Consider the following 14576-nt stretch of genomic DNA (forward strand, 5'->3'; position numbering starts at 1 on the left):
TCAAGCTTAAAATAAAAACTCAAGAAAAAAGAATCTGGATACCTTCACCTGAAGTAGAGAAATTACTTGCTTTCTTTAACTTCAGAAGCATGGTGAGGATTTGTTTAATGTATGTCACAAATGGAATATTTTTTATGGCTCCTCTGGATAAACAAAATAATCCAATCTATATGGATTTTTATGAATCTCACTATGTAAAAGATATTATTGGGATATCTTTGTTAAAAGTTATCCAAGATAAGTTAGAGTTAAATTACTTTGATGCATTGAATGATGTTGCTTCTGGTATAGAGGATAATGGGATGCATGAGAATATAAAAAGTTAGAATTTACAGTTTTTTTAATTATTGTTAATTTTGTACATATTATACTTCAATTATTATATTTATTAATATATTTATTTTTAAATATGTCTATAATTCATTGTATAATATCATGTTGCTATTTGCTTCTTCGGTTGTCTGTTTTTTTCAATTATTTCTGAAATTTTTTCTTTTCTTATTAATTGCACTTGTAGGCCTGAGATACAAAGAATTGTCAAGAAGAATTCAAAAGCAAGCACTGTCCAGAATAGATCAAAGACAAAAAAGAGAGGGTATGTTCATTTAATATTATCCTAGTGTTATATAAGTTCTTGATTTTGTCATTCTCTGTATAAACTAATTGGTAGTTCAGTTTGTTACAATCAAAATGTATTAGGTAGAAGAATTACTTTCTATTTCAGAATATTTTGTATAACATCATTTTACATATTTGATTGTTATGATTTTTAATTTGATGACTTTTTTTATAAATTATCATTGAAACAAGCAGATATCTTATTCTACATCATTGCAAGACGTTGACTAAGCATGATGTCAAGGCTGATCGAATTGTAAGTTTGCATAATGATAGTTTCATATTTATTAGTTACTTTCATTTTTTTTGGAATTAATTTTATTTATTTATTTATTTATTTGCAGTATATTCCGTATCAATTTGCTAAGTTACTACTTAAGCTAGGAGGATATAAAAATTGAAAGTTCATTGTTGAGGAATCAAAGATTACTACAAGGTTTGAAATGCATGTTTTGAAAAGTAAAGGCAAAGAACGAGAATACAAAATTGGTCCTAAATGAAAAGATTTTGTGAAAATGCACAAATTTAAAACCAGAGATTCATGTGTGTTTGAGATGGTTTCGAAAGAGGATAAGCTGATTCGAATTTCTGTAACTAAGAAGTAGTACATTAGCTGGTTTGAAATTTTTTTATGTTATTTTGGGATATGTATTGTATTTTGAAGCTTAGACTTTTCATGCTCTGAAATTTAAAAATATGTATAGTGGGTGAATTTGTGACTTAGTCGTTGTAATCTTTTGTTATATAGTGTGTATAGTTGCTCTAAACAAATATGAAGTATTTGGTTGGTACCAACCAACTCTTAATTATGAGGAATGAGATTGTAGTTCTTAATTATGAGAAATGAGATTGTATTATTCATGAACGTGATCATGATTATATTGTAGTTGTTGATGATGTCCAAAGAAAGCTAAAGACAAAGAGAATCAACAATGCAGCTAATTAAAACCTAACTTCAATTATGTTAATTTTTTTTTTATTTTGTTATTCACCTCATATTTGAAACCAATTTCAAGAAATTCAAAGAACAAAGTATTAAATTTTGGTTAAAAAAATTGATGTAGCTTTTAATGAATATCTTTCAAAAGTTTTTTTATTTATTTACTAGGTTAATATTAGATTTCTCTACCTAAATAATTTTTATTTTAGTCTATTTTTTCCAGGAACTAGATAAAACATGTTCAATGTAAGAAAAAAAATATAAATGGTTAAAGCCTTCTTTACAAAGCTGAAAATTTATTTTTTTTTCTTGTTCTGAAGTCTTCGTATGTTCGTGACAACGCTAATCTACTAGCAATTGAAAAAAAACAAAAAGTCAATAATTAATTTCATTCCATATTTTCTGCAGTTTATTTTCTATTAGTAAAAATGTTTTTTGTTTTATTTTTTATACTTTATATTTTTAATTTGTTGTAGTTTCAAATTTTGAATTGATATTGTTATATTTTTAATTGGTGTACATAGTATAGAAGCTGCTGAATATTTTAGTAAGTAATCTTATTCTTTGTTGTCAACTAATTTAGAATTTTTAAAATCATTATGTAAATAATTAAAATGATAAATATTATAAATAATAGGGTTAATACTTGATATCTTACTAAAATAGATACAGTAAAAATGAATTATTAAATTAATTATTATGTTATTATATTTTTATGCATTAATATATTATAAATTTTTTATAAAATAATTATTTTTTAATAAAATAATTAAATATATAATATACTGTACTTTTTTACAGTTACATAATAAAAATTTTATAAAATACTAAATATGTTTTTTATATGTAATAATTGATTAATGAGTGAATTGTATTTTCAATACACAGCATATACCTTATTCATTTTTGAGAAAATACTTAGATGAATTAAAAGAATGGGGCAAAATTTGGGTTAGTCATGATGAAGACACGAATTGACATATTAAATACAGTTACTCTTATAGAATTTATTTTTATATACAGAGTACTAAAAATATCTCTTAAATATATTATTTTTTTATTTATTTTATATATTACTTAAAAACCAATTTTATAAGTGTTAAAAATGATACATGAAAATTAAAAGAGTTACTAATTCATTTTTTTTTGTTAAATTTGATCTTGAAGACAATTATTTGTGTTGTGTTATACATTCAAACACTTTTCAATTTTCTCATTGATATGTTATATCACACCATATTTAGTTTCCATATTAAAGTTATAATTAACTAATTTTTTTCACATTTTAAAATTTATGTTTTTAATTTAGATAATTAATATATCTTTTTTTCAGTTAGTACCATCATTTTTTAATCATGAATTTAATTCTTTAATTTTAGTTTTATTGTTCAATCCTCTTTTTCATTAGTGATAATTAAAAAGAAAGTTAGATGTGTATTAATTGAGTATATACATATAAATAACAAATATATTTTTGATCCATTACATATTTTTTTTGTTTTATTGAAGTTGCCTTTTGTTTTAAATTAGTTTTTTACTTGTTTAGTTATCAAACAATTTTTTAGTCTTTTTTAAACATAATGAATACGATGAGCCAAAAAACAAAAACAAAAAAACTTAGCAAATATCAGTTGCAGTTTGCAAGACAATCAAGGAGAGGTGTCGTTCTGTTTTTTTCAGATTCAGTCAGTTAGATTTTGGGGTTGATTAGTTGGGAAGATTCAAATCACGACCACCAGAGTGGCGGAAAAATTTGGAAGGTTTCCCTGTGTCGCTACCCGTATCTTTCTCTCTCTTGCTCTTTCCCTCTCACTCTGTAACCCTAGGTCTTCAACCCACTTTTTTTCGGTTCATATTTCTCTTTAATCCTCGCCAATTTCTTCGTTTGTTGTTCTCAGATCACCAATTGTTATGAGCCCAGCCACAGTTCTAACTGTAGCTACTCGAATTCATCGTCTGATAGCACAATGATGGTGATGACTCCAGTGGAATTCTGGTAACTGTAAACGAGCGACGCTCTTTGGAACCTCGACTACTTGGCTGTCACATTCTGATCTGAGAGCTCAACCCCCATCCTCCTCATGTACGGATTTTCTCAATTCCTGTTTCTGATCTTTTGTTTTTAATTTCGAGTTTTCAGCTGCTTTTTCTTTCTTTAGAGTTTAAGTTGTTTTATTTTAAAAAAGTTAACTTATATCAAGGCTAATTATTGTCAGTTTTATCCTAATTCGATTGGATGGTTTTTGTTGCTTATGGGAGTTGCTAATTCATTTAGTTCTATTTTATGTTTGAATTATGTACTTTGTTAATTTTCTTTTTCTCTGATAAATTGAGGTTGTACTTTATAAACTGATAGGGTACTTTATCAATGGGAGTTACCATTGAGACTTGGATTGATAGGGTGTAACAAATTTTTATTTTTATTTTTTTATTATTTGCTTTTTAGAATGGAGAATAAAAACCTGTTCTCATTGAAATACTATTAATCATTGAAAATTTTCAATTTTGAGACACTTAGATGTGTTTGAGGATTGCAATATAAGAAAGAGAATAGAGATTATTTAGATATACATAGAAACTCTATTGTTTATTATATAAAAGGCTTATTTGTTGCTTTACTTGAATTTTTCAATGTGTCTCTTGCACTTGTGCTGAGGAGTATCTTACATCCTTGCCAATAATTGGGTTTCTGTAGAGGCTGCAAATCCTATTAAACTTCACTGTGAGCCTTTGAAGTGTCTCTATTTTGTTGGTTATCTTATAATTTCAGGTAATCAGATCAACAGGCTATGACTGCAAGCAATGAATACAAGTATACAACTAAAGAGGTTTATTAGTAGAGTGAGATCAAAGATTGTTGTTCTGCTTTTCTTTTTATTTTTTTTTCTCCATTTGTTTCCTATTGGAATTCCAACTTTTTTGTTTTCAACCATTTTTATTTTTTAAATTGTGATAAGTCATTGTATAGTGTTTGCTTATGATAGTCTAACTATTTATTTTCTTTTAATTAATAATTAGCTATATTTTTTTACCTGAGATTCAGAAATTAAAATTATTTTTTATGTTTAGGACATTATTATGATGAAATTGAAGCTAAGATTGTGTCTCTTAACATAACAAACATCATTTGAGTTGTTAATGTTTTCTTTAACTTCTTATTTCTCAAAATCTCTATTTTTGTTGTTTGTTTGTTGTTGCATCCAATAAACTTATATGTACTTTCAATTTATTTTTTTAGGAAGATTTAGAAGGAGGAGAAGGAAGAACTAAGTTTTCAATAGATTATATGCAAGGTGCTGCCGTTTCCTCTAATGATGATGAGTTAATATTGAGTTAGTTGTTTAAAGGATTAAGTTTATGCTATGAATTGGCATTTTCATATATTATATTAGGTAAATTTTTATATTTTTTTTGTGGCAAATATTTTCTTTGTCATTTGTTTTCAAAATAATATTAATTGATTGATTGATGGAATGACAACTTAATTACCCGTAATCTCATTGCACTATTGATTCTAATGAAGAAATTCTAGAATTTATTTGTGTTAAAATCAGTTTAAATTTTAATAATTATTTAGTTACTTGAACTGCATAAAATATGTATGCATCATTTTTGGTTTAATTGATTTGTGTGCATTTTCTGAATGCAAAAAAGTGTTGGATTTGTTTGTGTTTAAATCAGTTTAAAAAAATATTTAGCTGCTTGAATTAGTTACTTAAGTTCCTGAATAATTAATCATTTTAAAAAGAATTTAATCACTTGAATTAGTTACTTGAATTGGATAATACTCTTTTATTGAAATGACAAGTTTTTTAATTGGCAATTTGTTAGGAAAGAAAATATTATATTTAATGGATATAAATCATATTTAAAATAGGTTAGTATTGAAATAATAATGTCATGAAGAGTATTGCTTATTTGCTTTAATCTTTTATATTGTTAGTATTAAAATAGTAATAATAATAATATTATAGTGAAAAATAATAATTATAGTATTAAAATGCTAAAAACATAAAATTAGTATTGATATAGGTTTTTTATGAGAAAGTAGAAAATTAGGATTTTCATAACAATTTTAAACTTAATTTCAAATAATATAATATATCATCATGTAATCCAAAAATAAAGTATATCCTATTTAATATGGATAACATGTGATGTTGTTATTATTGTGATATTTATTGTTATTAATTTTACACTCATAACTAATAATTGTATAGTCTTGGAATACATAAAAAAATTGTGATATTTATAATTAACATTCAATGTAGAATAACAAGGATAATTCTTTTTACTTATTATTGTTATTATTATTTGAAAAGGGTTTAAACTTTTAATAGCTGACAATTAATTTTAGTATGCCTCTTCAGATACTTAACAAAATTTAATGTATACAGTTTTATGTTTATTGTTTAAAAATAAATCCTCTCTCTTATAATTTTTAATATATACACTTTTCTTGATGACATATGTATTTTGGCATAATAAAAAGTTAAGTATGCCTCATGATAATTATCTGTAAACATTTAAATCGTAGCTTAAAGAATTTGATGGGTCAAGTTCAAGGTAAAATCTAAAAGTCACCATTAAATGATTTTTACTCCTTATATTAGTTAGACTCGATTCTCTCCTTCAAGAATCACTCGGACTCAGTGTTTCTCAATTTCAATCTGTAGCTTGTGATCTCCAATGTTTCACAATTCGTGTCATCTTTCCTGGTTTTCTTTTTTTACACTTCTAGTGATTTCATTCTATTTTTCTTTGGACCTGATTGTTTGTTCCCGATTTTGTTAACATTTGCTGCTGCTATTTATTTAATCATTGTAAAATAATCTTTTTTTATAATGGATAAAATATTGAATTTTTTCTACAATATTGATAAGGATATTTAAAGGATCAAATAGTTGAATGGCGATGTATACAGGTACAAGTGGTTCCAACAGGTAAATTACTCAATATAAAGTCCCTTAGATTTGACAACATTATTTAGATTTCATGACAATCGGTAATGGTACATACGTTTTTTTTCCTAAGTTCTGTTTTAGCATCGTAGTGAATAGACATATATTTTACTATGGTGACTGAAATGTCTATGTGTTCTACAGTAGATATCCTTGATCCCCTTACTATGAGAAGACCATGACAAATTCAGACCTCAGCACAAATCGATTGGTAAAATAATTTTAATGAAGTCAGTTTTTTCTTTAACAAACTTATGAAATATTGACTTTGTATTTATTATTGCTTATGTGAAAAACCCCTCCTGAACCCCTAAATATATATATTCATTGCAGTACTTGTCTACTAAGTTTGCTGCATATCTGAAACTATCTGGGCATGATTCCGTGTGGAAGATAACTGGTACACCTTTCAGTGTAGCGAAAAATATCTTCTTTTTTTTCATCTCCTGAAAAGTGGAGGAAGAAATTCGGAATGAAAATTTGGAGTTGAGTGGAAGGAGTTCTGTAGATTGTACAAATTAAAGCGGAGGGACAAGCTTATCCTGAGATTAGTCTCCATACGGAACTAGCACATACAGTTGGAGATCAAGAAATCTTAATTTATACTTAAAAATGGCTATTTATCTATTAATATGCAGAAACAGATATTTTTGTTTATGTTTTCGATTGTATTGGATATGTTTTTATTTTCTTTTTTCTTTCTATGGATATTTGACAATCTATGTTTTAAATTTGTCAAATAATAGATTTTCTTTTCATTCTGAGTCCTTTTAATACTGTTTTAACTTGCATATGATTTTGATTTGGAAAAATCATTATTGAATAGTTTATTTTTCAATATGTTCATAAAACTGTAATCCCGTGCAGTTTGCACGGATCCTCTTGCTAGTATATTATGGACATGAAGATTTTAGACCATACAACTGTCTCTTCTTTTATCAAATTTTCTTTAGATTGAAATTCTCAATTTGTCCTCCACTCCTCCTGCAAGTTTAAAACAGTCATCCCTAAACTATATGGTTTCGGCTGAAGTGCACTCGTGTTAGGAGTTTTTTGTTTCTTGTATTTTTTTTAATGCGTCTCATATTAGTGTTTAATCATATTGTTCGGATACCAAAAATTAGATATTGTGTAAAAAAATTATGTATTTAATATTTGATAACAAAAAATATTTGTTATATTATTATAAACAGATTTTAATTATTATGGTCATTGAATCTCTATATGAAAAAATATGTGACTTAATATAAAAAAATATACAAATACATATTATTGATTTAGTGATTGATTTTTTTTGTATATGTTATATTATTAGGCTCATTTAAAAAATGATGAGAAGTAATGCTAGGATAGTTAATTTTACTTTTATTTCTGTTATTTTAAAAAAATAAAATTATGTTATATTTTATAAAAATATAATTAATTCGTTAGAAATTTTGAATATTCAAAAAAGAGAAAGTAAAATAAGTTAGTAGAATTTATAAGTACTTTATTTAAAATAAAGGTTATATGGATAAATATGATCAATGAATCCTTAAAATCAAACCTTTTTTTTTTAACTTTTTATATTTATGAGTCACATTTTGTCTATTTAGTTTTTGTTAAAATTAGTATCAAATTGATATTTGGTTAAATATAACTATATTTAAAAGTTTGTCGCTGACTAGTGGATTGTTATATGCATAAGGCAGGATTCAAATTCTTAAAACTTATTTAAATGGAGGACAAAGTAACTAATCGATTGATCCGTGATGGTTAAATACAGTAAATTTAAAATATGATTCATGCGTTTTTTATAGATAATATTATCACCTAATAATTAGTATTTTTATTTAGTATAATTATGATACAAATTATTTAACATGGTCACATAGACAAGATAGAATACAAATTTAGAAAAAAAATTAAATGGAATAAGTGATGAATTATGCAGTAGTAATTAAAATTTAAATTTTATATTGTTAAAACCTTTATATTATTGTACAAATTTCATAACAAGACCAAAATAAAGAAGGGGTAAACACTAGCTATATGAGTAAACGAAAAATTTATGTAAAAAATGTCAATTGCTAACTAAAATAAAAACTTACAGAGTTGTATTTTTTTTCTAATTTCATTCCAATCTAATATGGAATCTATGACAATCCAACACTTAATATAGTTGAAGGCATGTATCTTTTCTTTCACATATGCAATTTTTGTCTTCTAAAGTTGACAATTAAAATTACACAGCAAACATTATATACAATAACTTTAAAGGAATTAAATTACGTTTGGTTTGTATTTTTATTTTTATTTTTAGTTTTTTTTTATTTTTTGAATTTTATGAAAAAAATTAAAAATAAAAAGTGAAAATAAAAAAAATTTATTATTTTTATTTTTTTAATAAAATTCAAAAAATAAAAAATACTAAAAAAATAAAATCAGAACATAAAAACACAAACCAAACATATCCTTAGATGTTGATTTTCATTCTATTAATGTGCAATTAAATGTTTGTTTAAGATAAAATAGTCTTTAACAATAAGTACAATAATAATAAATTGGTTTTTTGTAAACTTCGGTCAAGCTATAATTAATTAAGTAATTAATTAATTAAATATAGGCGTAAATGGTTAGAAAATTTAGCGAATGAAATTCGATAATTTAAATATGATATTTGGATTCAGTGAATTTTTCTGAGTAGAAAAATATAGTCTTTTACATAAAAACGTACACTGAAAATTTGACCAGTAGTATCAGCTAAGATCTTCCAGTACTGCAACTGAAAAAATTAATTCTGGGCAAGAAAGGTTAAAAGGTTAAACTTTGCAATTGAGATGGTAAAAATAGTTAAAATGCATATTAAAATGTTAATCTCAATTGGGCCAAACGGGCCATATAAGTGAACTGGGCTCAAGTTGGGGCCAAGACCCAGCATATATAAACATTAGTTATGAGCATTTCAACTCATTTACCCTAGAGAATGAGAGAGAAGCAGATAGAAAGAAGAGAGTAAGAAACCTTAACTTCTCAAACTTCAAATCACCATAACTTTCTCTTTGGAGCTCCGTTTGACGAGTCGTTTGCGGCCATGCGAAACTGTCTCCTCTTTTTCAATTCTATCTAGGTATTGTGATGAGTATCCCACTGTCCTCTATCCAGTTTTATTTTCCCCTTCAATTTGCGTTTTTGGTTAAGTGTATGTTGAGATATTGTGATTTTGGTTATTTAGGGGTGCTCTAGTATGAGTTAATAGTGAGTTTCATCCCAAATTTCCATGGATTAAGCTAAGAACCTCAAAAATCTTGTGATTTATCAAATTTATGAGTCCTAGGTTGACATTTGTATGATATTAGTTGTGTTAGAGTTGTTGGGTGAGATTTTGGTGCTTTTGGAAACTTTAAATTGGTTTGTGGAACTTTTCGTGGAGTTTGGAGCTAGTGCTTGGTAGAAATTTACAAGAAATGATCAAATTGTTGTGACTACAAGAGGTATGGTTTAAGTTTAGTTTAAGTATCGTGTGGTGTGATGAGAATTCCTAGGTTAATTGCCCCTAGAATTAAGTTTGAATGGTTTGGTTGGATGAGTTGGTGTGTATAGTTGATGTATAAATGAATTTGATATTAAATAAAGATTGTGCATATGTGAATTTGTATTGAATTGATCAGTGTTGGGCCGGAGGCCGTGGAATTGGGCTGGAGGCCCTGGAATTGGGCTGGAGGTCGTGAAGGTAAGTCCGGTAAGTTGTGAAGGGCTATATTTGAGTTTGAATTGTGAATTGTTGTGTTTGAGATTGATATTGAATTGTGATAATTGATGCTTGAGGGTTGAATGGTGTGAAAAGCATAGGTTTGAGTATAATTGGTGGTGAATGATTGATTTGGATTGGTTATGGTCGCTTTGGTTGAGTGAAAATGAACTTGGTTTGTGAACTTTGGAAAAATTGGTGAATTATGTTTTTAGGTAAAAACTGATTTTTGACCAACTTCGGTGGTCTGTAACTCAGTCCTCGGAGTTGAAAATTCTCCAACACTAGATTTTTATGAAAATTCATTTATCGATCTTTCAAACGGTTCAAGAATGGTTGAAAAATGAATTTTGTGAAAAAATTTATGAGGCTTTGAAAATTGGATCGAAAAACTGATTTCTGCAACATATCAGATTTTCTATTTTCCGATATGGATGCGTACGCGACCTTTGACATGCGTACGCGGGATTGGCCTCTACCAAGTGCCTCTGCGTATGCAAACACTACATGCGTATGCGGAATGGTTCAAAATTGGGGTCATGCGTATGCGGCACCATGCCTGCGTACGCGACTTGCTAAATTTTCACCTCATGCGTACAAGGGACCATGCATGCGTACGCGCGACTTCTGGATTTTGCAAAAGTGTATTTTTAAGCTTTTTAACCATTCCTTTATCCCTTTAAACCTTTATAAACCCTGATAAGAGTCTAGAGCAAAATGAACGATGAGTCTAAGTTATTGATAATTGGAGAATGATGATGGGTTTGGGAGGTTAAAGATTCCCTACGAGTTATACGTTATATACGTGAGTGAAGATCTTGATGAGATTGTGATTAAGAAGTGTGACGGGCACTATTACCCAGAGTGAATAGGCGAGTTGAGGTAGAGGATTCCCTGTCTCGTATTGTGATTATAATTAAAGAGACAATAAAAATTGTGTAGTGAGGACGGTGGTGTTATCCCGATCACATAAAGGTGATTTGAGATTGAGGATTCTCTCACTTGCTATGATAAACAAGTTGAGGTCGAGGATTCTCTCTCTTGTTGTGGTGGACAAGCTTGAGGTTGAGGGTTCTGGTGCACGAAATTGTGATCATCAATGGCGCCAACAGCTTGGTACGCACAATTGTAATCTCAATTCTTTATCACAACTTCGTACAACTAACCAGCAAGTGCACTGGGTCGTCCAAGTAATAAACCTTACGTGAGTAAGGGTCGATCCCACGGAGACTGTCGGCTTGAAGCAAGCTATGGTCATCTTGTAAATCTCAGTCAAGCAGATTCAAATGGTTATGGAGAATTGATAATTAAAATATGAATAAAACATAAAATAAAGATAGAGATACTTATGTAATTCATTGGTAGGAATTTCAGATAAGCGTATGAAGATGCTTTGTTCCTTCTGAACCTCTGCTTTCCTATTGTCTTTATCCAATCATTCATGCTCCTTTCCATGGCAAGCTTTATGTTGGGCATCACCGTTGTCAATGGCTACTTCTCGTCCTCGTAATGAAAATGTTCCAAATGCGCTGTCACTGCACGGCTAATCATCTGTCGGTTCTCGATCATGTTGGAATAGGATCCATTGATCCTTTTGCGTCTGTCACACGCCCAACACTCGCGAGTTTGAATCTCGTCACAGTCATCCCTTCCCAGATCCTACTCGATATACCACAGACAAGGTTTAGACTTTCCGGACCTCAGGAATGGCCGCCAATAATTCTAGCCTATACCACGAAGGTTCTAATCTTAGATTAGAAACCCAAGAGATACACATTCAAGCTATTGCAAGTAGAACAGAGGTGGTTGTCAGGCACGTGTTCATAAGTGAGAATGATGATGAGTGTCACGGATCATCACATTCATCAGGTTGAAGAACGAGTGTATATCTTAGAGAAGAAGTAGGTGTGAATTGAATAGAAAAACAGTAGTACTTTGCATTAATTCATGAAGAACAGCAAAGCTCCACACCTTAATCTATGGTGTGTAGAAACTCCACCGTTGAAAATACATAAGTAAAAATAGTCTAAGCATGGCCGAATGGCCAGCCTCTAAGGTCTAAGGACTAAACGTCCAAAGATTGAAAATACAATAGCAAAATGTCCTATTTATAGAAAACTAGTAACCTAGGGGTTTACAGAAATGAGTAAATGATGCAGAAATCTTCTTCCGGGCCCACTTGATGTGTGCTTGGGCTGAGCATTGAAGCTTTCACGTGTAGAGGCTTTTCTTGTAGTTAAACGCCAGCTTTTGTGCCAGTTTCGGCATTTAACTCCAGCTTTTATGCCAGTTCTGGCGTTTTGACGCCAGAATTTCTATGCTGACATTGAACGCCAGTTTGGGCCATCAAATATTGGGCAAAGCATGGACTATTATATATTGCTGGAAAGCCCAAGATGTCTACTTTCCAACGCAATTAAGAGCGCACCACTTGGGCTTCTGTAGCTCCAGAAAATCTACTTCGAGTGCAGGGAGGTCAGAATCCAACAGCATCTACAGTCCTTTTTCAGCCTCTGAATCAGATTTTTGCTCAGGTCCCTCAATTTCAGCCAGAAAATACCTGAAATCACAGAAAAACACACAAACTCATAGTAAAGTCCAGAAAGGTGATTTTTATTTAAAAACTAATAAAAATATAATAAAAACTAATTAAACTATACTAAAACCATACTAAAAACAATGCCAAAAAGCGTATAAATTATCCGCTCATCACAACACCAAACTTAAATTGTTGCTTGTCCCCAAGCAAATGAAAATCAAATAGGATAAAAGGAATAGAATATACAATGAACTCCAAAAATATCTATGAAGATCAGTCTTAATTAGATGAGCGGGGCTATTAGCTTTTTGCTTCTGAATAGTTTTGGCATCTCACTTTATCCTTTTGAAGTTCAGAATGATTGACATCTATAGGAACTCAGAATTCAGATAGTGTTATTGATTCTCCTAGTTAAGTATGTTGATTCTTGAACACAGCTACTTTATGAGTCTTGGCCGTGGCCTAAAGCATTTTGTTTTCCAGTATTACCACCGGATACATAAATACCACAGACACATAACTAGGTGAACCTTTTCAGATTGTGACTCAGGTTTGTTAGAGTCCCCAATTAGAGGTGTCCAGAGCTCTTAAGCACACTCTTTTTGCTTTTGGACTATGACTTTAACCGCTCAGTCTCAAGTTTTTACTTGACACCTTCACGCCACAAGCACATGGTTAGGGACAACTTGGTTTAGCCGCTTAGGCCAGGATTTTATTCCTGTGGGCCCTCCTATCCACTGATGCTCAAAGCCTTGGATCCTTTTTTATTTTACCCTTACCTTTTGGTTTAAAGGGCTATTGGCTTTTTCTGCTTGCTTTTTCTTTTTCTTTTTTTTTCTCATATATATTTTTTTCTGCAAGCTTTTCACTGCTTTTTCTTGCTTCAAGAATCAATTTTATGATTTTTCAGATTATCAAATAACATTTCTCCTTTTCCATCATTCTTTCAAGAGCCAACAATTTTAACATTCATGAACAACAAATTCAAAAAAAATATGCACTGTTCAAGCATTCATTCAGAAAGACAAAAGTATTGCCACCACATCAAAATAACTAAACTGTTTTAAAATTCGAAATTCATGCACTTCTTTTTTTTTTTCAATTAAAAAAATTTTTCATTTAAGAAAGGTGATGGATTCATTTTCATAGCTTTAAGGCATAGACACTTAGACACTAGTGATCATGTAATAAAGACACAAACATAAATAAACATAAAGCATAAAAATTCGAAAAACAGAAAATAAAGAACAAGGAAATTAAAGAACGGGTCCACCTTAGTGATGGCGGCTTGTTCTTCCTCTTGAAGATCTTATGGAGTGCTTAAACTCCTCAATGTCTCTTCCTTGCCTTTGTTGCTCTTCTCTCATGATTCTTTGATCTTCTCTAATTTCATAGAGGAGGATGGAATGTTCTTGGTGCTCCACCCTTAGTTGTCCCATATTGGAACTTAATTCTCCTAGGGAGGTGTTGATTTACTCCCAATAGTTTTGTGGAGGAAAATGCATCCCTTGAGGTATCTCAGGAATTTCATGGTGAGGATTTTTCTCATGCTCTTGTCCATGAGTGGGATCTCTTGTTTGCTCCATCCTTTTCTTAGTGATGGGCTTGTCCTCATCAATGAGGATGTCTTCCTCTATGTCAATTCCAGCTGAATTGCAGAGGTGACAAATGAGATGAGGGAAGGTTAACCTTGCCAAAGTAGAGGACTTGTCCGCCACCTTGTAGAGTTCTAGGGATATAACCTCATGAACTTCTACTTCCTCTCCAATCATGATGCTATGGATCATG

The 14576-nt window shown here is 29.8% G+C and overlaps 1 long non-coding RNA gene across 1 annotated transcript; it reads left to right on the forward strand.

The window, feature by feature from the left end:
* Nucleotides 1-4102: 4102 nt before the first annotated feature.
* LOC148581040 (uncharacterized) lies at nt 4103-6715 on the forward strand. Its single transcript, XR_015902225.1, has 3 exons — nt 4103-4386; nt 4797-4851; nt 6664-6715. It is a non-coding gene; the product is annotated as an uncharacterized LOC148581040 (long non-coding RNA).
* The last annotated feature ends 7861 nt before the right edge of the window (nt 6716-14576 follow it).

Source organism: Arachis ipaensis, chromosome B10 (genome assembly GCF_059453495.1).
Source record: "Arachis ipaensis isolate K30076 ecotype BB chromosome B10, ASM5945349v1, whole genome shotgun sequence".
NCBI lineage: Eukaryota > Viridiplantae > Streptophyta > Magnoliopsida > Fabales > Fabaceae > Arachis > Arachis ipaensis.